At 34.9% G+C, this 22,077-nt stretch overlaps 1 long non-coding RNA gene across 1 annotated transcript in view; it reads right to left on the reverse strand.

The window, feature by feature from the left end:
* Positions 1-22,077, reverse strand: part of LOC148759307 (uncharacterized) — a 59,181-nt gene that overhangs the window by 29,178 nt on the left and 7,926 nt on the right. The window contains exons 2-3 of the long non-coding RNA XR_016022995.1: positions 9,902-10,043; positions 7,053-7,218 (exon numbers count right to left, since the gene is read on the reverse strand). This is a non-coding gene — a long non-coding RNA (uncharacterized LOC148759307). The remainder of the gene's footprint in view (positions 1-7,052; positions 7,219-9,901; positions 10,044-22,077) is intronic.

Consider the following 22,077-nt stretch of genomic DNA (forward strand, 5'->3'; position numbering starts at 1 on the left):
ATTTTAGAATTGATGTAGTTAATAACTAAGATAAAGAACTCAACATAGCATATTAGACACCATGGAAAGGAGTATTAGTGAAATGGAATCAAGCCAGTAAAAATATCTCCACGAAAGCAGAGATATTTGGGAGGGGCGGAAGATATTAAAGACAGAATGTATGAAACATAATGGACATGGTGAAAACACCTATCATGTATATAATTGAATTCTTAAACAGAAAATAGAAAGAAAAAAAGTAAGAAGCCATATATGAAAGGTACTAGCCAAGAATTTTCAAAAACTGATGAAAGATATCAAGCAACAGAATTTAGAAGCTCTATAACCCCAAACATTAAATACAAAGCAAGTATCTATATATACTTCTGGAAAAACAAATTAAAAAATCTTAAAACAGCTATATACATACACACAAACCAACAAAAACACTTTCAAATAAGCAACAATAACATTGACCGACGGTTTACTAACAGGAATGAAATCAGAAGACAATGGATATTTTCAAACCTCTAAATCAAGATAACTTCTAACCAGAATTCCTTACCTAGAAGGATATTTCTAAACAGTAAAGGGCAAATAAAGATTACATCAGGCAAACAAAAGTAGAGAAAATTCATTGGCAGTAGATACATGCCAAATACATACATACATACATACATACATACATACATACATACATAAATACATACTAAATGTTCTTTAGGCAAAAGAAAGTGGTTCTAAATATACAGAAAGTAATGAAGCACAACAGAATGAGTAAATATATGGAAAATATAAATGAATTTTACTCTGTAACACAATACATATTGTGTCTTATGAAATTTAAAATATATAAAGAATTAAAATACATAGCTAGAAGAGCAAAAATGCTAAAGGAGGTAAGGCATGCTTAAAATTGCTTCATTGTCTAGGAAGTGAAAAGACTATAAATCATTGTAAAAGGACTAATTTCTATTATAGTAGAAGTTTCATGTAGATATCTAAAATAGGTTGGCAAACTATGGCTAAGAGGCAAATCCAACCTACCACCTATTTTTCTGTATCCTGAAAGTTAGAATGGTTTTACATTTTTAAATTGTAGGGAAAAACAAACAAACAAACAAAAAGAATAGATTGTTAATAGAGTGCTATACGATATGTCATACACTGCTCTAGATCTTTGCATTTATTAGTTCATTTAACCTGTACATCAACCCTATGAAGTAAGTACTATTACTCATTGTATAGATGAGAAAATGGAAGCTTCTAGATAGGTTAACTAAACAGTTAAGGAGCACACAGTTAATGTTGAGTTCTTTTGACATTCAAACTTAGGGAGTTTTATTCTAGAGGTTGTGCTCTTAACATAAAAAGTTATCTAAAGCTAAGAGAGTAGCATATAGGTGTTGAAAGAGAGATGGAGATATCACATTCTGGTGCATTTTCAGAAGGGAATTTCACTGTCTTTTATAGAAGCAAGGAAAGGAGACCACATTTCCTCCACGATAATAGGGAATACTAAATTTGAACACCAAATAAGTGAAATGTTTTCCCCCAAAGAAAGAATGCAATTCTTCCTATCAGTAAACCTGTATTACAAAAAGCTTTACTCAATTACTTTTATTATATTTTGAAATTTGTCAATAAAATATTGCGGAAATTTGCATTTTCTTTTAATATATAAGTAGCTACATAGTATCCCTGATTTTGCCTCTTGGCTTACAAAATCTAAAGTATTTACTATCTGGCCTTTTACAGAGGAAGATTGCCAATCTGTGTTCTAGAATAACCCAAACGGGGCAACAAAAGAATATATAGCTAAATGATTGGCAAAATCAATTAATCTAGAAGTCAAGCAAAGAATAAAAAGGAATAATTAATAGGTGGGACAAAGACAAAACAAATATGAAGATGGTAGATTTAAACCCAAACATAAGAGTAGTTAAATTAAATGTAAAAGGATTTAATCTGATTGAAAGGGAAAGTTTATCTGACTAAATAAAAATAACATGCAACTATAAGCTGCTTACAAAAGAGACATCTAAAATATAAAAACACAGAAAATGTGAAAGAAATCTTATCATGTACAGAGTAAACAAAACAAAGGCATGTGGCCACAAAAATAGCAAGGTAGATATGAAAGCAAGAAGCATTAATATAGATAAAAATGGAGAGAAAATGACGAAAGTACTGAATAAGTACAAGACAAGATATCCAAATGGCCAAAAGTATGAATGATACTGAACCTCACTAGTATTACAAAAAATGAACTCACAATGATATATACCCCCATAAGTCACCAAAATAGCTAGAACAAAAGGTAGACAATTAAAAGTTGAACAACTGGAACGCTCATATACTGCTGATAGGAATGTAAACAAGGTATACCACTTTGGAAATCTACGAAGCAATATCTATTAAAACTACTGTGTTTCCCCAAAAATAAGACCCTAGTCAGACAATCAGTTCTAATGCGTCTTTCGGAGCAAAAATTAATATAAGAACCGGTATTATATTATATTATATTATATATTATATATTATATATTATATATTATATTATATTATATTATATTATATTATATTATATTATATTATATTATATTATATTATATTATATCATATTATATTATATAAGACCTGGTCTTAGATTATAGTAAAATAAGACGAGGTCTTATATTAATTTTTGCTCCAAAAGACGCATTAGAGCTGATTGCCCAGTTAGGTCTTATTTTCGGGGAAACATGGTAAATGTACATATTCCCCATGACTCAGCAATTCTACTTCTAGGTATATACCCCCCAAAATGTATACATGTGTTCACCATAAACATGCATAGAACTGACCATGGGAGCATTTTTGAAAATAATCAAAAACTAGAAACAAATGTCTCTCAGTAGTATAACGGATAAATAAACATATCTCTAGTAATGGAATATTATACATCAGTGAGTATTAAATAAGTTATTGTCACACACAATAATGTGGATGTCTAAAAACATAACGATTAGTGAAGGAAATAATATATAAAAGAATACCTTCTGTATGAGTCCATCTATATAAAGTTCAAAAACTGGTAAACCAAATACACGGTCATAGAAGTGAGAATAGTGATTATCTTTACAGGAAATAATAACAGAGAATGCACAAAAAGGGGTTTCTGGGGTCCTGGGAATGTTCAATTTCTTGATCCAGATGGAAGTTACACGAGTATGTTCACTTTGTCGAAATTAGAGCTTTTACAATTTGTATGCTCTCTGTATGCAAGTTACACGTTAAATTTTGTTTGAAGAAAGGAAATAAACAGCATACCAGAAGCGATAATAAGTAATGATTATATGGTTATCACCCTGACAATCGCTCTCTTGTATTTCTATAATAGCCTTCTGCTGATCTCTTACTCCAGCCAATAATGCAAACTACTGCCTAATTGTTTTCTTTAAATGCCATTTTAATCCAATTGCAAATCCCTGTTGTGCCTCCTATTCCCATATCAAATCATGTTGAATCTCCTAAGTGATATGTCTAGGCCTTCCATCAGGAGACTAGCCTTACCTCTGCAAACCCATGACTCCCCAATGCCAACCAAGATTTGCCAATCCCTGTTCTCTCCATAGAATCTTTCTGCACACAGTTTCTGCCTGCATAGGATGTCTCTCTGACATTTATTTCTCAATCAGAAACCTTTTCAAAGACTTAAAACTTCTGTGAAAGCTGCTTTGACAGTTCTAATCTACAAATGTTTTCCTTGCTCAGTTTCCATGGCATCGAGAAACACAATCTGTTCCCACTTCATTACATTATTTCCCATGTACTACATTAGAAATACTCTCCGATTAATTATTTGTATGTCCTGTCTCCCCAACAAGAATGTAAGTTAATTTAGTTCCAAGAAGTTTCATACAATGCCTGCATTCATCAGTGTCTCTGCTTAGGTAGATAAAGGAATGAATTATTTGCGGCCATTAGTACAGATGAAAGAAAAAATGATTTAAGGGTTTTGTCTTTCCGTTAATTATATAACTTTTCTTTGCTCATCTGTAAGATGAGAAGGAATTGAATTGATACTGTCATGGCCCACCTAATGGTTACTTCTTATCCACATAATGTAGCATCTCTCTCTCCCTCAAGGCAGGTGAGAAAGGATAGATGATAGATTAGATAGATGGATGGATGGATGAATGGATGGATGGATGGATGGATGGATGGATGGATGGATAGATAGAATAACAGAACAGAAAGCTCTAAAACCTATTTAGCTTATTACAACAAAATTAATTATAGCTTTTATCTATTTTAAAGAATCAGCTTTAAAAATTATGCTAGTCAAATGAGCAAAGAACAAAAGAAAGAGTTGGAAAAAATCAAATACAATTTTTGGATAAATTTCTAATATCTTCTGATATATTAAATTTATGATTTAGCCATTCATTCATTTATTTGTTGTACTAAAAAGCATTAATTAAATATACAATAACTTACATTTACATATTACCTTGAATTTTAAAGTGTTTCATATTTATTAGCTCATTTAGTTACACTCATTTATTTGTCATCTCACTCTACTGTAAAAACTTAGAAAGTAGGAACATCTTAACTTTTTTGTTATAATAAAAATAGCTAATATTTCTTGAGTTTTTATTGTTTTAATTGTCCTTTATGTGTTACCTCCCTCATTAAGCCCTCATGACAAATCTTTAATATGAGAACTATTATAGCCTTAGTGTACAGACTGGGGAGGTCACACGTAAGTGGTGAGAACAGAATTTAAATCCTGAAAGTTTGTGTCCTGAGCCAGAACTGTACTGTCCAAGGCAAAATACTATTAGCCTCATCGTTAGGTGGAAAAACAAAGATGAAGGAGAGGGAGTATTTCTAAAATCAAATCGAATGTGAGTGAAGAACGTTGCACTTGAACACTGGTTTTTCTGACTTCTGACCCAAAATCAAGACTCTTTTACCTTGGAATTATAAACTACCTTGTCATTTTCAAAACTGTATAAATGCTCTGCAGAGCAATTTCAAATCTATTGAAAAATTTAAAGCGCATATCCTAATCTGGTAGTTTCACTTCTAGGAATTTATCCCATAGATAAACTCACACAGGTATGAAATAACACACATACAAGACTACTCATTATTGCATTTTTGTTTGCCCTATCAATTGGTCACTCTTTAAATAAGTCTATTTCTGTCACAAAATGAAATGGAAAATAACAAAACAGTTCTATAGGTACTAATAAGAAATGATCCCAAACTGTGGTAAAGAAAGAGAGAGAGAGATGAAGGGATAAAACAAAATGGGTTCTCATTTGCGTTTTAAAAAAAAAAGAAGATTATCTGTCTGTATGTAGATAATGTCCAATGGATATAAAAAGAACTGGTTACAGTGGTTGCCTCTGGAGAGAAAAAATACTGGCTTAAGCATCAGTGTAGGAGGAAAAGCATTTTTCACTAGATTATCTTGTATATATTTAAAATTTTATATCAATGCATGTATTACCATAGAAACATAAATTAATATTTTAAATAACACAAAAAATAATAATTCCTATGCCTGCTTTTGGAACACGTGCAGTCAACAAATGGAGCATTTAAATAAGAGTAACAACCATGAATTCTCAACATTGAGAAAGGAGAAAATCAAGCACAATAGTAAATTATAGAAAATAAAATGTTTACTTGTACTAAATAGCACTGTCCTAAATTAAACAAGATAAGTAAATTATGTCTGGTGCAAAACTAGGCCTGCTAGGTTTTTTTCTAAACTGAATGCAATAGATTCTTTTCAATAGTTTCTCAGTCTCCCCATACTCTCTCTCTCTCTCTCTCTCTCTCTCTCTCTCTCTCTCTCTCTCTCTCTCTTTCCCCTTTCTTTTTCTCTCCCCGCTCTCTTTCTCTCTCTCCTCTCATTTACCATCTAAAGTTCTTTGATGAGTGTTATAAACACTCAATTGATTCAAAAAATGGCAATAAGACAGCAAAATGAAATGAGAAAAACACCTTTGTTTTGTATTTTCCTTACTGCAGACACACAAACACATGTCAATTTCTCCAAAACTACTTTTCTTCTAAGGAACAATCCACAAAGAACAAATGTTGGCTGATGGCGACAACTGTAATAAGAAAAGTTTGCCACCATTGCTTAGCATTCATGACTAGGAAACCGATTTTGACTGTGTGTCTTGAAACAGGCTTAATTATTTAGCTACAGGAAGGGGAAAGGGAACAGTTCTGTTTCTAATATTCATGAAAAAAAAGTCTCGATTTTGGAGAAAAGATAAATTTGGATATGCTGAAATGGGATTCTCTCCCTGCTGAAACGTTCTGGAGACATTCTGCAGACCAGGGCTGCTGCTGTTCTGCTTCGTCCTCCAGCTCTCCCCTCGACACAAGGCACTGCTTATTTAGAAGATAAATCTAAACCGCATAATTTGGAAGAAAACATACAGAGAAATATCCCCTACCCCAGGGACTCAGAAACAGAGGAGCCTCTCCCCACTGGAGATCTGCTTATTTTTATAATTGATACAGTGTAGGAAAGCCTTTTTATATGTTCTTGCCTGAGGGCTCAGAATTAATCGGTGCCTCTGATGGAGAAAGGTGTCAGCTTATCTCTATAAGCAAAGGAAGCTAAAAATTTATTAGAAATACAACTACTTTAAGAAGTTTGACAGTAAGGATTTCTATAAGGTTCGCTTGGCACTGATTATACAATTTACGGGCTCACAAACAGAAGGGATCCCAACTTTCAGACAGAAAACCTTCACGTCTGTTACATTTAGAACTGGTCAGCCACTTCAGTGGGTCAACTGAAGGTAGCAAAACCTTGTTCAGTTTAGCCAGGGGTAAGATCTGGAAGCAGTTATCAAAGATTAGTTTCCCTCACTCCCATTTTCCTTCCCTTCATATGCAAATATGCATGTACCTCAGGCCCCTTTCTTCCTGTAACCCCGCCAGAACTCTCCCTCTAGTTGTAACCTCCATTTCCAATTTGCCCTGATTCATTTTTCTTAAGTCTTCAAATTTTCCCTTTTTCATAAGATCTGGATCCTCTCCAGCCCTCTTACTAACCTTGTGTCCATGGTGGAGATTCCTCTCTACTCATCCCAGATTGTCACTTCTTGTTTAATTTCCTGTTCATGAAAGTCACTCATTTGTTCATTTATTCAATAAGTATTCATGACCACAATATACCATGTGCTGTTTCAAATACCGTCAACATAAGAAATGTCCAAACCTGCAGAGAATTTTTATAAGAGTTTATGTGAGCCAAACTGATGACATATGCTATGGAGCAAGATCTCAAATGCTCCTGAGAATAACACTTTTGCATCGTTTTTTATTCGTTTGAAATTAAATAAGGGGTATGAGGAAGATTGCATGGAGTTGGGAGAAAGCAAGGCAGGGATTTGATTACAGGATTGTTAACAAGATTATGTGCTCTCTTGAGGATGGTTATGGATTATTTCAAAAGTGTGTTAACCTAGATGCACAGAAGCAATGAACAGGGCTTGATTAAGGCAAAGATAAACCTCTTATTAAAGAGGGGTTATGAGAGAGATCTTATAAGACTTACGAGAGAGATCACTTTGTAAGTTATATAAATGTCTAACCGTTATGCTGTATACATGAAACTAATATAATATTGAATGTCGAATGTAATTGAAAAACAAAAATTAAACACAAAAAAAGAAAGAAAGAAGTTATATGCCTGGGGCTTAACTACCCACTATGACCTGCCCAGTTAGGAATTTTTGATCAGATCACCCTGTGAGGTTACTTTCCATTAAAACTCCCCCTCCCCCCCACCCCACAATACTAAAAGTATAATAGTAAACAAAACAGAAACAGAAAAAAAAGAGCAATGAAGAGCAATCTTAACAGTAATTATTTTCCACATGAATCTAATGCTAGGGGAGAAAAGTTGTTTCTCAAAGACATCCTAACAAGTAAAGTAACTCTAGATATTTCAAAATAAGTGAGTTAAAGTAGTTCTTATGTATATTTGCACAAATACTTGGGGTTAATTAGCATAAATAAACAAATGAGTGGTATTTTTTGTCATTAGTCATAGAATTAACGCTAAAGTGTTTTCAGTAAAGATTTTCCAGTTACTACCATCGTTTTGAACTTGAGGCGTGCTAGATGAATGTTCCACTAATAAAATATGCCACCCTCACTTTTCACTATATTTATTTGTATCATCTCCAGATGAAAACTATACCTAAATTTCTCATCAGTAACAAAAGGCCAGGGATAATTTACAGCAGTGTAAATCTCTGAATATAGCCATTAAAATTATATGGGGATACTTTTATTAATTGAATCACAACAATGAATAGCCATCCCCTCCAATGTTGTCCTTGATTTAAGATTTTAAATAATCTTTATTTAGAAAAATTGGCCAAAGATTGTATTACCAAATGTTTATAGTCAGTCTTCTGAAATGATATTAAGTAAATTGTCTCTAAATATACTCGATAGCACGACTGTTCTTGCTCAGCATTAAGGAGAGCAAATGGGCACAAATGATTTGTCTTACCATTCATCCATCTACTGGAAGCCCAAAGAGACGGGCTGCACTGGGAAAGGAGGCCCCTCTGTCCAGACCAAAGCTCATGCCCAGATCAAGTGGGTTGGGGTTGGGGGGGAAGCAGTGGAGTTTAGTGAAGAATGCTTATGACAGACATTGTTGGATGGTGTTTCAGTCCATTTGGGCTTCTATAAAAAAATACTGGATAGTTTATAAACAACATAAACTTATTTTCTGCAATTCTGGAGCCTAGAAGTCTGAGATCCAGTCACCCAGCAGGGTCAAGTGAGGGCCTCTTCTGTGTTACAGACTTCTCACTGTATTGTCAGCTGGTGGAAGGTGTGAAGGATCTCTGTGGGGTCTCTTTTACAAGAGCACTAATCCCATTCATGAGGACTCTACCCTTAAGCGCCTCCCAAAGTCTCCACCTACTAATACCATCACACTGAGCATTAGGATTTCAACATATGAATTTGGGGTGGGACGCAAAATTCAGACCATAGCAGATGGCTCTCGGAACATCCATTCCCAACCCCTTCTGCCTTGCTATCTTCCCCCATAAAAAAAAAATTGAAAGCTAAATACACACTTCTCCCCTACTTCCTTAGAGTTACAAGCAGTCATGTAACAAGGTTGACCCATAAGATTTGAGGAAATAAAACCTGTTAAGGCTAGCAAAGAAGGTCTACCAGGAAAGGCTATGCTTTCAAATTAAACAGGCATTTGTGCCTTACCGCCCTCTTTCCTATTTTGAAAGCAGAACTGATGCCTTAAGCTTTGGAAAGCACCAAAAGCCATGGAGTTGAGAAGACTAGTTGCCCAGGATAAATTCAAAGTGCCTGAGTCTTTGTAGATATCACTAAGCCACTGCACCAGCATGAGGCTACTTCCCTCAAGACTTCTTACGTGAGAATAAAATCCTATTTGTTTCAGCTTCAGTTAGCTGCATTTGGTTTTTTTGGGTGTTTTTTTTAAAATATATTTATAGCCCAAAGCTACTGACACAGTACATGAACTTGTAAATTGGGCAATTCCAAGTTAAAATCCAAGCTCAAACATTTGATATTTACATAATTGCAGACAAAGTGCGTCCTCTCCCTGGTTTCATTGTTCCCATTGACTCCCCTCATGCATTATAGACATTAACGATTTCTCTCCTTTAGCGTTATCATTAGACCACGTAAATGTCTTTTCTTCAGAAATCAATCTATCTCGTCCCTACTATTTTGTCCCATGCTGATTTTTTTTAAATGACAAAACAAAGAGAAAACTCATGATAGGGAGAAAAATGCAATATTTCATCAGATTAGTCTAGACTTGGAATGATGTAGATGAGAATGTATAGGGGAAATGAATGCTTACTAAAGAGAAAAAAAAATTAACTTACTCTTTTGCATGTTGATGTGTGTCCTACTTGAATCCTTTATCATTTTTCAAGTAGAGGCAGGAGACCATTCAAATGCCACTACACAGAGAGGTAGAGGAATTTGCCAAATAAGGAGAAACCATGTGGAGCCAAACTCCAGTCTCTGGCAGGGAAAAAACAAAACAAAACAAAACAAAACTATTAAAAATGTACTTTAGGATTAAAAGACAAAAAATCAAGAAGACAGGTTACAATATGGAAGGAAGAAAAAGACCCCAACCTGCAAACACATCTATTGTTTCAATTCTCATGATCTCTTCAAAATCTGCACAGATTTTGAAAATGTCCTATTTACTTTCTTCAAGATACATAGACGTTAGCATGGTGTAAGCAGGGAAAACAAAACATAACAAAGCAAAACAAACTGAAAGGGAGACTGTCCCAAGAGTTGGTCAGACTATGAGGTTTTATGAAATTAAAGCCAAAAGATGAATAATTAAAAAGATTATTCCCATGTTTGTGAAGTTAGCTATTAGGTCAGCATAGCCCTCTCCTGATTGCCTGTCCCCCAGAAAGTTGAGCAACTGTAACAACCAAATCCCCAACTAATGGATTAGTACTGTTTGAGAAACAGATAAGGAAAATCAAGAATACTTTCTATGGATTGTCAGCTTCTTTTAATCCAAAAAAGCTAAAATTGAAAGCCTAGTTGACAGACTCTACATTCCATTACATCTCATAATAATCTCATTAATTATCTCATTATCATGATGACAATCTCATTCATTATCTCTCCCATGAACTAGAAAACGAAGTTGATTACCAAGAGTTCAAATCTGTGACATAATTTTAAATATTCCGCAAGGCAGTCACTTACAATGAGGCCATAGATGACAAAAACCAGTTTATAATTTGCTATAAAAAAGCACTAATATACAATCAGGGGAAATAATAAAATGAGATCAGCAGAGGAACCAACCTCCCATGTGATAATGAAATACACTTTGTATAGACTGTCTTTTAGAAAAACAATCTAAAGTGTAGCTATAATTTAAAGTAGGCAGAGAGTAAAGGGGTAGGGGGAGAGAGAGAAGGCACTTAGACTTCTGAACAGGTTAAGATGCATGATTTATGCTATTTTTGTGTAAGGCACATATTGACTTGGGAAAATCTAGTTGTCACCAAGCCACTGCAGCACACTTGAAACATGATTCTTGGAAAAGATTCACCAGAGATGATACATAATTTACAAAATGCCACAAAAAAATACTTTTTGGGCGGCTTTGTGAGTTATAAACCATCCTAAAATTTAAGAAACTGAAAACAAAACAGCTACATAATTTGACAGCAAATACAGATACAAACTATGTCATCCAGTTAGCAAAATAAGCAATGGATTTAAGTAGGGGACCCAAAAAAGACTTCACCCTGTAGAGAACAAAAAGAAAGCAGAAAAAAAAAAAAAGAAAAAAAAGGCAATGTCATCATTTAAAAGTGTATGACTTGACTGTTTGCACATCTCCCTGTTTTGGCAATGTTAGTTTACAAATGGCTTGGCCCAAGTATATTAAAAAGCTGCTTCACATATGATCAGGGATCTCTGACATCTGATGTACAGAGATGAAAACCAAAGTGATTCTTGTCAAACCAGAAATTCACCAATCCCAAATTGCTATTTGAAAATCCCAACAGTCCATATAACATTAATGGTACACTAAATTAGATGACTACTTTAAAATTCTGAAATAAGGGATCTCAAAATTAAAACTTCCTGTGAACTGTTGTCAGATTCTCACATGAAATTGTTACATGGAGATGCAGAGAAAGGAAGAACTGGACCCAAGAAATATATGTGTGTATAAGTGTGAGTTTATGTATCTCTATAGGTTTCTTATTATTTCTTGTTAGTCTCACAATCCAATTAAATGAGAATTCCTATGAAATTTAAAGTTCAGTCCAAACTTGATTTTTTTTCGTACTCCCAGATGGTCTTATCTTCTACCATAAAGCAAGAAATAATAAAGAGCAATGTCTTTTTTTTATTACTGAGGTATAATTGACATACAATAAAGTAAACATACATAAAGTATAAGTTTGAAAAGTTATGACATATACATTCACCTGGGCAACCATCACCACAATCAGTATAGTGAATATGAGTATATATGTCATCCCCAAAAGTTTATTCTTAACAATTTGAAATCCCTCCCGCCCCTTCTCCACTCTTTGGCTCCCTCCTTCCCAAATCTGCAGAAACTACTGATCTGCTTTCAGGTACTATACACTAGTTTGTATTTTCTGAAGTTTTTTGCAGATAGCATCTACAGCAGGTACTCCTCTTTGGTCTGGCTTATTTCACCCAGTATAATTATTTGGAGAGTCACCATGTTGTATGCGTACCAATAGTTCACTCCTCTTTATTGCTGGGCAGTGTTCTATTGTACGGACATAATGCACTGTGTTGATTCAGTCCTTTTTCACTGGACATTTGTTTTTTTTTCTAGTTGTTGGCTATTACACATAAACCTGCTACCGTGTTTCCCCGAAAATCAGCTCTAATGAGTCTTTTGGAGCAAAAATTAATATAAGACCCAGTCTTATTTTACTATAATATAAGACCGGGTATGATATGATATGATATGATATGATATGATATGATATGATATGATATGATATGATACAGTACCGGGTCTTATATTAATTTTTGCTCCAAAAGTTGCATTAGAGCTGCTTGTCTGGCTAGGTCTTATTTTCGGGGAAATATGTTATGAGCATTCATCTTCAATTCTGTACCGACTTATGCTTTCTATTCTCTCGAAGGTAAATATCTAGGAATATAATGAGATCACATGGTAGCTAGGGCTTTAACTTTTTAGGACACTGCCAAATCCCTTGGCAAAGTGATTTTACCGTTAGCATTCCTACCAACAGTGTATGGAAGTTCCAGTTCCCACACATCCTTGCCGACACTTGGTATAATCAGTCATCTAATTTGAGCCATTCCAACAGGTGAGTAGTAATATCCCATCGTGTTTTAATTTAAATTTTTCTATTGAGCATCATTTCACATGCTTACTTATCAACAATCTATTTTCTTTGGTGATATGTCTCTTCATAAATTTTACACAGATTTTATTGGGTTGTTTGTTTTATAATTATTACATTTTGAGAGTTCTTTACACATGCTGGATAAAAGACTTTCATCAGATATAAAGTTTGCAAATGTTTTTCTCACAGGATGTGAATTATCTTTTCATTCTCTTAACAGATTCTTTAAAAGAGAAGTTTTAAGTTTCAATAAAATCTAATAGATTTTTTCTTTTATGAATTATGCTTTTTATGTTGTATCTAAAAAATCTTTGCCTAACTCATAGTCACAAACATTTTCTCTTGTGTTCTGCTGGAAGATTTACAGTTTCCGGTTTCACATTTATAGTTATGATTCACTTTAAGTTAATTAAGGATCTAAGTTTAGGGTTTTTTTTGTTTGTTTGTTTGTTTGTTTTGTTTTGCATTTGGATATCTAATTTTTTTCAGCCCCATTTGTTGAAAAGGTTTCAGGGGGCTAGAATTAAGATGTCAGCAGGGCTGTGTTCCTTCTGGAGGCTGCAGGGGAGAATTGATTTCTTTGCCTTATCTAGTTTACCTAGTTTAGATTAAGCCCACCTAGGTAATCCAGGATGACTTCTTCCACTCAAAGTCATTTGATTAGCAAAATTAGTTCTATCTACAGCCTTAACTTCCTTTGACAAGTAACTTAATATATTCAGAGGTTCTGGAGGTTAGGATATGGACATCTTGCGGGGGGTGTGGGGCTGAGCATTATTTAACCTACCACACATGTTACTGAAATTCATGTTTTCCTATTCTAAAAATCTTCGTCCATCCTATATGATAGGTCTGCTGTCATTACCAATTATTCCACCACTCTGCAGAGGCTAATTCCCATTCTCTACCAGTTAGCCTTGTCCTACAGCAGTTACATGAACAGTGCCCTGCTTTAGTATATGAAAGTCTACGTTAGTGTCATAGTGTACAATAAGCCATGCATTCAATCTAGGAATCTGTGTGACGATTTCTATTTTGGGGGAAGTGTCATTAAAATAGTCATGCAACCACCATGCTTGAGCAAAAGCAGAGCAAGTTTCTGTTATAGTAATTTTATAAAATATATTTCTTCATTTAATGGGTTGTCATATGCAATAACCTTCAGTGTAATTGTCAATCCTAAGCATATTGATTTTATGGAACCAAAATAATAATTTTAGTTACTAGTTACTCAGTGTTTACTATGTACCAGATATCTGTGAAGCACTCATTACCTTGCTTAATCCTTACAACAAACTCTATGAGGCAGGTTTTATTTTCCCCATTTCAGAGGAAGCTGATGTACAGAGTTACAGGGACATTAAATTATTTTCCAAAGACCGCATCTTTAATGTGAAGGGGAGCCACTCTTTGATACCTACTCCATGTTTTTATAACTATGATGCCACACTGCTATAATCCCACACACAGACTGGCAGGGATAACATTAGGAGAAACCTAGGGTGGAGAACTCTTGTTTTTGAGCTCAATCTCAAACCAATCCTTGACCTGCCCCCATAATCTCATTGTTCATTCACTTTTTACTTTGTATTAATCAGCTTTGGCTAGGTTATGCTGCAGTAACAAATGCCCTCAAAAATCTTTGTGGCTTTCAACAGCAAAGATTAACTCCTGAATTTACATTGCATGTACATCACTGACAGCTCCTATCTGGATTTAGGCTGGTGAACTGGCAGAAGGACAACAAAGGTGGAAACTCCGCAATGGGTCATAAAGCTTCTGCTTGAAAGGACCTAGGTCAGTTCTGCTCACTTTTCTTTGGTCAAAGTAAGTCACAAGCCAAGCCTGATGTCTGCTAATCAGAGAAGTATAACCTTCACACAGAAAGGGGCAGTAAATCGGAGGAGCAATAACAAAATCTATCACAAACTTCTTGCTTCATTCATCTTTCCATTCCTCTGGCTTACTCCAGAGCCTCCCATTCAACATCTTTATGCATTGGTTTCTCTAGTTCTCAAATTCACCTTACATCTGTCCTTTGTCGCAATGTACTACTTTTCTCTTCCCTGTCTGAGTGCTTGCCAGGTGCACATCTGCTAAATGAACCCCCTTCAGTTAGGTCTGGGGATTTTCCCCTATAAATGGCTCTAACAGAGCTCCAGTGTCCAGGGATCCACTTCTCTGGCATTAGTTTACATATATATTTCCTGAATTTACTGAATGAGTTGAGTCTGAATCTAAAAAAAAAAAAAGTACATTCTTACTTAACAATGGATAGCCTGAAGGAGGGGTGAGAGAGCTCTACTACATGATAAAAATGTACTCTAATTATAGAAAAAAATTAACCAAGAAAGATATGCTTCTTGGATATAACTTCCATTTCTATCTAATTTCTTGTGTCTGTACATGCTACAGTTATAGCAAGTATGAGAAGTTAGCAGATTATGACCTGTGCTCTTTATCTTTACGTAAAATAGAATACATTTATTTTGTATTACTGAAAGTTGTGTTGTTTTAAAAATTAATTTAAAGGTTAGTTGTGGCTTTGTGTGGGTGTGCATAATTTTTTGAAAATAGTTCATAACAATATGATTTGCTTATGGTGTACATATAAAACTGTTTTAAATTATATATAGATTTTTCATTTCTGAGGGCAGGAAAGGGCTGAAGTGATTATTCTGAAAGGGTATCTATTATGTCCTCAAAATTTACATTATCAACACCAACTAGACACTTAATCATTTCCTTGGAAAATGAGAAGTCAGTGCCTAGATATTTATCCTGAGCACTAGGACCATATACTTCTCTTATTTAACATTCATTCTGGAGTGTCCCTTGATCACCTCAAATCACCCTATATCTCATTATATCAATCATTTTCGATCCATTTCCTCCTGTCTATCCTTCATTCCCCACCTCTACTCCCATGCCCACGACTAACCCACACTTTCTGTATTTCTCAGGGTGTGAAAATGTGCCATCACTCACCCAGCCACCCAAGACAGAAACTTGGGAGTCATAACAGTCTCTTTTGTATCACCTCTCTCATCAACTCAGTTACCAAGCCTTCTTATTTCCTACATACTTTTCAAAGCTGTCAATGCTCAACATTTCCACTATCTGTGCCCTGGTTTAGGTTTTCATCGTATCTTACTAAAATTTTTGATTAATTTCCTTATTGGACTCACTCTTCACCCAACGCTGACATTGCGATATCTATGAAATGCAAATCTCATTGTATCACTACTATTTATAATTCTTTCATTATAATATCTACCATTTATCAAGCCTACTGTGATAATCAGTATAAGAATTTTTCATGTAACAGCTCATTACAGTCTCGCAACAACCCTGTAATGGAGATAATAATATTATCTATAATTTGAAGTGAGAAAATATATGCACAGAGAGGTCAAGTAATTTTCCTATGCTTGCAGTACTAGTGTAAAGCCTTGGATCCAAACTCAGGCAGTGTACCTCCAGAGTCCTTTTTGTTAACCACCACACTCTATTTTATTATTCTATTTATATTCATTCACTACATAGAGACCATGACTCCTCTTTAGCTTCTGGATAAATTATAAAGGCATCATGCTCTGTCAAGCTTGCTTAATGTCCCTGTGCCTTTGTTTACACTGTTCCTTCTCTAGTTTGTTTCCTTTCCTTTTCCTCCTGCTCACTTCGGATTAAATACAAATATCACCTCCTCCAACAACAATTCATATCCCAGGTGCTTCTCCACTGGGTGCCCTTTGTACCTTGTGTATACAATGTCATTGTCATCATAAGTGCCACATTTCTGAAGTAGCTGAAGTGCTTGAGAGTTTATTCATGTACTATGCAGCTTCTTTATAACAAGGACTATGTATTTCATTTGTATAATATTTTATATTATAAGCACACTTACAAGAGTGCTGGACACAAATGTGTTCCAGAAATGTTTTGATAAATATGTGGGTGGATGAATGGACAGCTGTCCCTTAGAGTTGCACTGTTCAGCATGGTAGCTACTAACTACGTGGGACTATTAAACACTTAAAACGTGGTTAGTCCAAATCAAGATGTATGATGGGTATAAAATCCATAACGGATTTTAAAAACTATGTGTGACAAAAAAAATAAATATGTCATGAATAGTTTTTATATTGACTACATATTGAATTGACAATATATATTTGGTTAAATAAAATCTATTATTAAAATTAGTTTTACCTCTTTATCATTTTTACTTTTTTAATGTGCTACAAGAATATTTAAAATTACACATGTGGTTTGCATTATATTTCTATTTTACAATGTTGCCTTAGAGAAATGCATTTAAAAGGCTAGCCAATGATGGTTAGCTGGTTTCGGCCACAAGATGGTGATCTGGGGGCAATATCGATGCTGTGCAAGAGGTGCACCCGGCACACAGTAGGTATTCAATTAATAATTGTGGAATTAAGAAATGAGTGAACAAAGCAGGTCAACAAGGAGCTATAAGAACAATTGGGTTTCATGATGAACTAGGAAGCATTAAATTTGACATACATTTAACCTCCTGCATTCTTTATTTCTGGTTCGTAAAGGGGCTGCTGTGTTGTGAGCCCAGGTAGAGGAGCATATCCTGACATTGAGTAGCCTAAGGAAGATGTGATCCAGGTTTTTAGATTTTTAATTTACTCCCTAAATTACTTTATTGCCTTAAATTAAGTTTGGGTGCTGTCATTGTTTTGATTTTTTGTTTGTCTGTTTGTTCTGTTTTGTTTGCTTAGTGTTGCTTTGTTTTGCTTTGAGATCCAAAACCTGAAATAAGATGTTTAATGGTCATGGGATCTGAACAGGAATTCTTCAATCTAATAAAACCTAACTTATCCACAATACAATTATCTGGCTATCTTAAATATCCAGAACCAGGAAGTAATTAATGAATATGCTAAAGCATCAATATGGATGTTCCAAAAATCCATGCCTTAGAAACCATGCATTTAACTCACAAAAGTAAGTTTGATGTTCGTTAATCTGCTGATAAAAATTAAAATGGGAAATAATAATAGTTTTTGAGCACTTACTGGACATGGCACTGTGTTCTATGAAAGAGGTATTATTTTCATTCCTGTTCTACAGATGAGGAAACAGAGGATAGAAAAGATTAGATTCAAATTCATATGTGTCTGATTCCAAATCCAGCAATATTAGCTGTGATACTGAGCTGCTCTGTAGCAGATTAGCAGAAGCCCTGGACATCCCAGCAATGGAGAGGAAACGATAGCTAATAACCTGATAAATAATGCATGGCCTCTGCCTTTAAGTCTGGTCAAGTAAACTAATAATTACAATGCAATGAGATTTATTGGCATAATAGAGACATAAAGTGCAAAGTAAACTCATGAAGTAGCCAATCCTAATTGAATTTGGGGATAGAGAAAGGTCACAAGTGGTTTCTTAGAGAAGGTGGCACTGGATCTGAGAACTGGGGGACAAATTATCCAGATAAGAAAGACAGGACATGATTATTCCAGACAGAACTAAAACACTAGCAAAAAACGTTCATGGCATGTTCTAGAACTACAAAGGAATAGAAAACATTGTGCAAGGAGAGAGGAAGTGAGAGAAAAGGCTGGAGAGATGGGCTAAAGTTAAGTCATGGTGGCCTCATATATTAAACTATATGTGATAAAGGAGTAACAGAAGCATTTTTGAAAAGCTACATTGATCTGATTGGTTTTTTGAAAGATCACTGGCTACAGTATGAAAAATAAGAGAAGGGAGGGAAGACAAGAGGCAAGGAGATGACACTAGAAGTTGTCGTCATAATCTAGATGAGAAATTGAAGGGCTAAACCAGGACTATAGCAAAAGGGATATAGAGATATGGATGGATCTGACTGCTACCAAGGAGATAGAATTCAAGGCTTAGTACTTATTTGGATATAGGTGATGAGGGAGAAAAAGGTGTCATGGATGATGCTAAGATTTCACTTCTGGCAGTTGGGTATGTGGTGATGCCCTTAAGTAACATAAAGAACAGGAGAAACAGAGGAAGAGCGATGGGCTCCATTTTCTATTTCTTGAGTTCAAGGTGCCTCAGTGGTATCTAAGGAAAGATGACCTGTGATCAGTTAGATCAATACTTCTGGAATACTGCAAATAGATAGGTCTTGGCTAGAGATGCACAGATTTGGAGCGATCACAAAAAGAAAAATTGTCTAAGGATTGTCTTAAGAGGAAAATTGAGAAGGAGGGATGTCTTGTAAACCAAAGAATTCTTTCTCCAGAGATTATGGAATGAAAATAATGGCTTTATTATACACTGCATTATAATTTACAAAGTACTTACATAAATACTGATTCATTTGACTCACAACAATTGATTGAAAGAAATAGTGTGCTATTGTTCTCATATTACAGATTATAAAACTTAGGTTCAATTTAGTTAAGAGACTTGCCAAAGGTCACTCAACTAATGGGTTGTGGAGCCAAGTCCAGAACATAGTTTTTGGATTTCAAATTGGAGTCTTTTTTCACTAAACCACATTGCTATTGTTAATATTTACTGCAAATCCCAAGTCAGAGAAGGTATGAATTTTGACTTGAGTTGGTGGGGCTGAAACATGCAAATACGCCTGTAATTTATCTACACCTAGCAAAATGTCAGGTTTTAGGCAGTTTTGGAGACACCTGCCTAGACTTTAAACTCTTACATGAGCACCAACAACTAAAAGTGTATCTGCAGTCAGTCTGTCTTTCAAATGAATAGGTCAGCCTGGAAAAAAAGCCAAAATTATCAACCTTCCAGGCTTTGTGACATGAAAGCCTTCAGATCTTTTTCAACAAAGCCCATTTAAAGGATCGTGAGCCCTTGAGGCTGAAAACAAACGTGACATTCTGCTGCATTCAATAATTATTTGCTTCTGAGCATTTGTTTGCCATTATTTTCTATGGCCGCTTTGTAGGATTTCTGTTGAGGTTTCCCATATTGACAGACCAAAATGAATGCATTGTAAATTCCTTTGGTGGATGATTAATACCTTTCTGAATAAAATTCAAAATAGGGAGGGATAAAGATAGGCACAGAAAAAATAGAGAAGTTGAATTCAATTAATCATATTTTTTTGTTCTTATGAAATTGGAAGCGCAAGATTACTAAAGCAGAGCTGTCTCAGGAAGAAAAAGTCAGAAGTATCTTTTTGATTGCCTGGACTTTCACTCAAGAGAACACAGATGTGGCCAGCACAATGTTTTAAATGTATGAAGTTCTGAATTTATCTTTTGTGAATGTGGGTTGCAGAGTAATAGATAACTAACAAGTAACATTGGTTGAGTTTATATTGTAATTAATAATCAAAAGTATGGTAATTAACAACCTTAAACAGTTAAGTGTTGCAAACTTGTCTGAGCAACTTACCTCCATTTTAGAACTTCCCTCTCCCTGTATCTAACAATAAATAACAAAACGATGCTTCATCAGTTATCTGTTGCTACATAAAAATCACCCTCCAAAACTTAGTGTCTTAAAACAAGAACAACAAGATTCTGTGGATCATCTGTGTCACTCTTTTGATCTGAAACAGTTTGGCCAAGCTCTTTTGGGTTCTTTCATGAGTTTGTGGTTAGCTGGTTGGTCTACTGATGGCTGTGTGTTCAAGGATCTTTTTCTCACATGTCTCACAATTGGCAGGCTCTCATACAGAATACATGGGCAACTGAGCCACCTGCTGTTCATCCTAGACTTCTATATAGAGTGGCCATAGCATTCCAAGAACAGCAAGAAAGAATAGACCTCCCAGCTCAAGTGATTTCATCATCTCTCTGCTTTCACCATATTTGCTAACATTCCATTGACCAAAACAAGCACAAGGAAGGGTAAGCCCAGATTCAAGGGGCAGGGAAATCGTTGCCACCTGCTGGACAGGGGGAGCTGCAAAGCCACACTAGAAAGAGATGCGTCTATAGAGATGAAAAGAATCTGTGGCTGTTTTTCCAATCTACCACAAAGGCAAAGCCTAATACAATATCTTCAAAACCCAGCTACCAATAAAAGAAACAGAAAAGCTGCAGCAGCGTTCAGCAACTGAACCCAACCACAGTTACCACAATTCACACTGTCAAAAGATAAAGTCATGAGAATTTTTATTAATGTCCCATTTCTAGATAGAAACATATTACATGTATACCCTTCTCTTGTTCCTCCTCCTGAGATGCAGTGGAATGTGCAAAAGGTTAAAATGGCTTTGACTTTCTCTAATAGAAGTAAGAGTTGTAATACTCCTCCCAGATGAGGAATAATCTGAAAGTTCAGAATATTTGAATATCTGAAAGTCCAAGTGTTCTGAAAAAGACTAAATGCTCCCTCTCCACTTCTGCTTTCCCTCACTCTGCCTAAGAGCACGAAGTTAGGAGAACACAAATAATGTTGGAAGAAAGTCCAAAAGTCACCCACTCTAAATAACAGCAAATTGAATATCTAGACAAAGCCACTCAAGCATAAACAAAATCCTAAGAAATAACAGAAGAATTACAAGAAATAAATGAAGGGGAGACAGAGGGAAGAATGGAGGGAGTGATGGAGGGAGGGAGGAAAACGAGAGATTATATAAAAAGACCAAGGATGTGGACAAGAAGAAAATGACTCAAAAACAGAAGAAAATGTCTTATAATTTAATAAAAACATAAAATCAATATAATAAAAGCTTAAAGACAAATGACAAAACATCAGAATGACATACAAAGGAAACTTCAATCATCAAATATTAAGGGTAAAAACAATTTTTTTTATTAATAAATTTCAAAGAGCAATCAATTCAATAGGCTCCACTGGAAAGCTCTTATTGTCACAAAGGAAAAGCTTGAAATAGTCACAGAGGATGCAGATGAAAAAAAACAGATAACAGCATTTAGAAAGAAATTAATGAGTGAGAAAAGCAAAGATGATCCAGTTAAGGATAACTGTTATCCACAAAGTAAAAAGTCCAATAAATGGAATCAAATTTTTATTAAATTATATAATAAAAAATTGGGGGAATAAAGAAAAAAATTGAATTTACCACTGGAAAATAAATGCAATGTGGTCCAAAAATTACAACACTGATGATATATATCTATATCTATATCTGTATCTATATCTATATCTAGATAGATAGATATAGATAGATATACATCAGCTAAGGT

This window comes from Rhinolophus sinicus, chromosome 1 (genome assembly GCF_057876585.1).
Source record: "Rhinolophus sinicus isolate RSI-liver-muscle chromosome 1, RSI-T2T, whole genome shotgun sequence".
Taxonomy (NCBI): domain Eukaryota; kingdom Metazoa; phylum Chordata; class Mammalia; order Chiroptera; family Rhinolophidae; genus Rhinolophus; species Rhinolophus sinicus.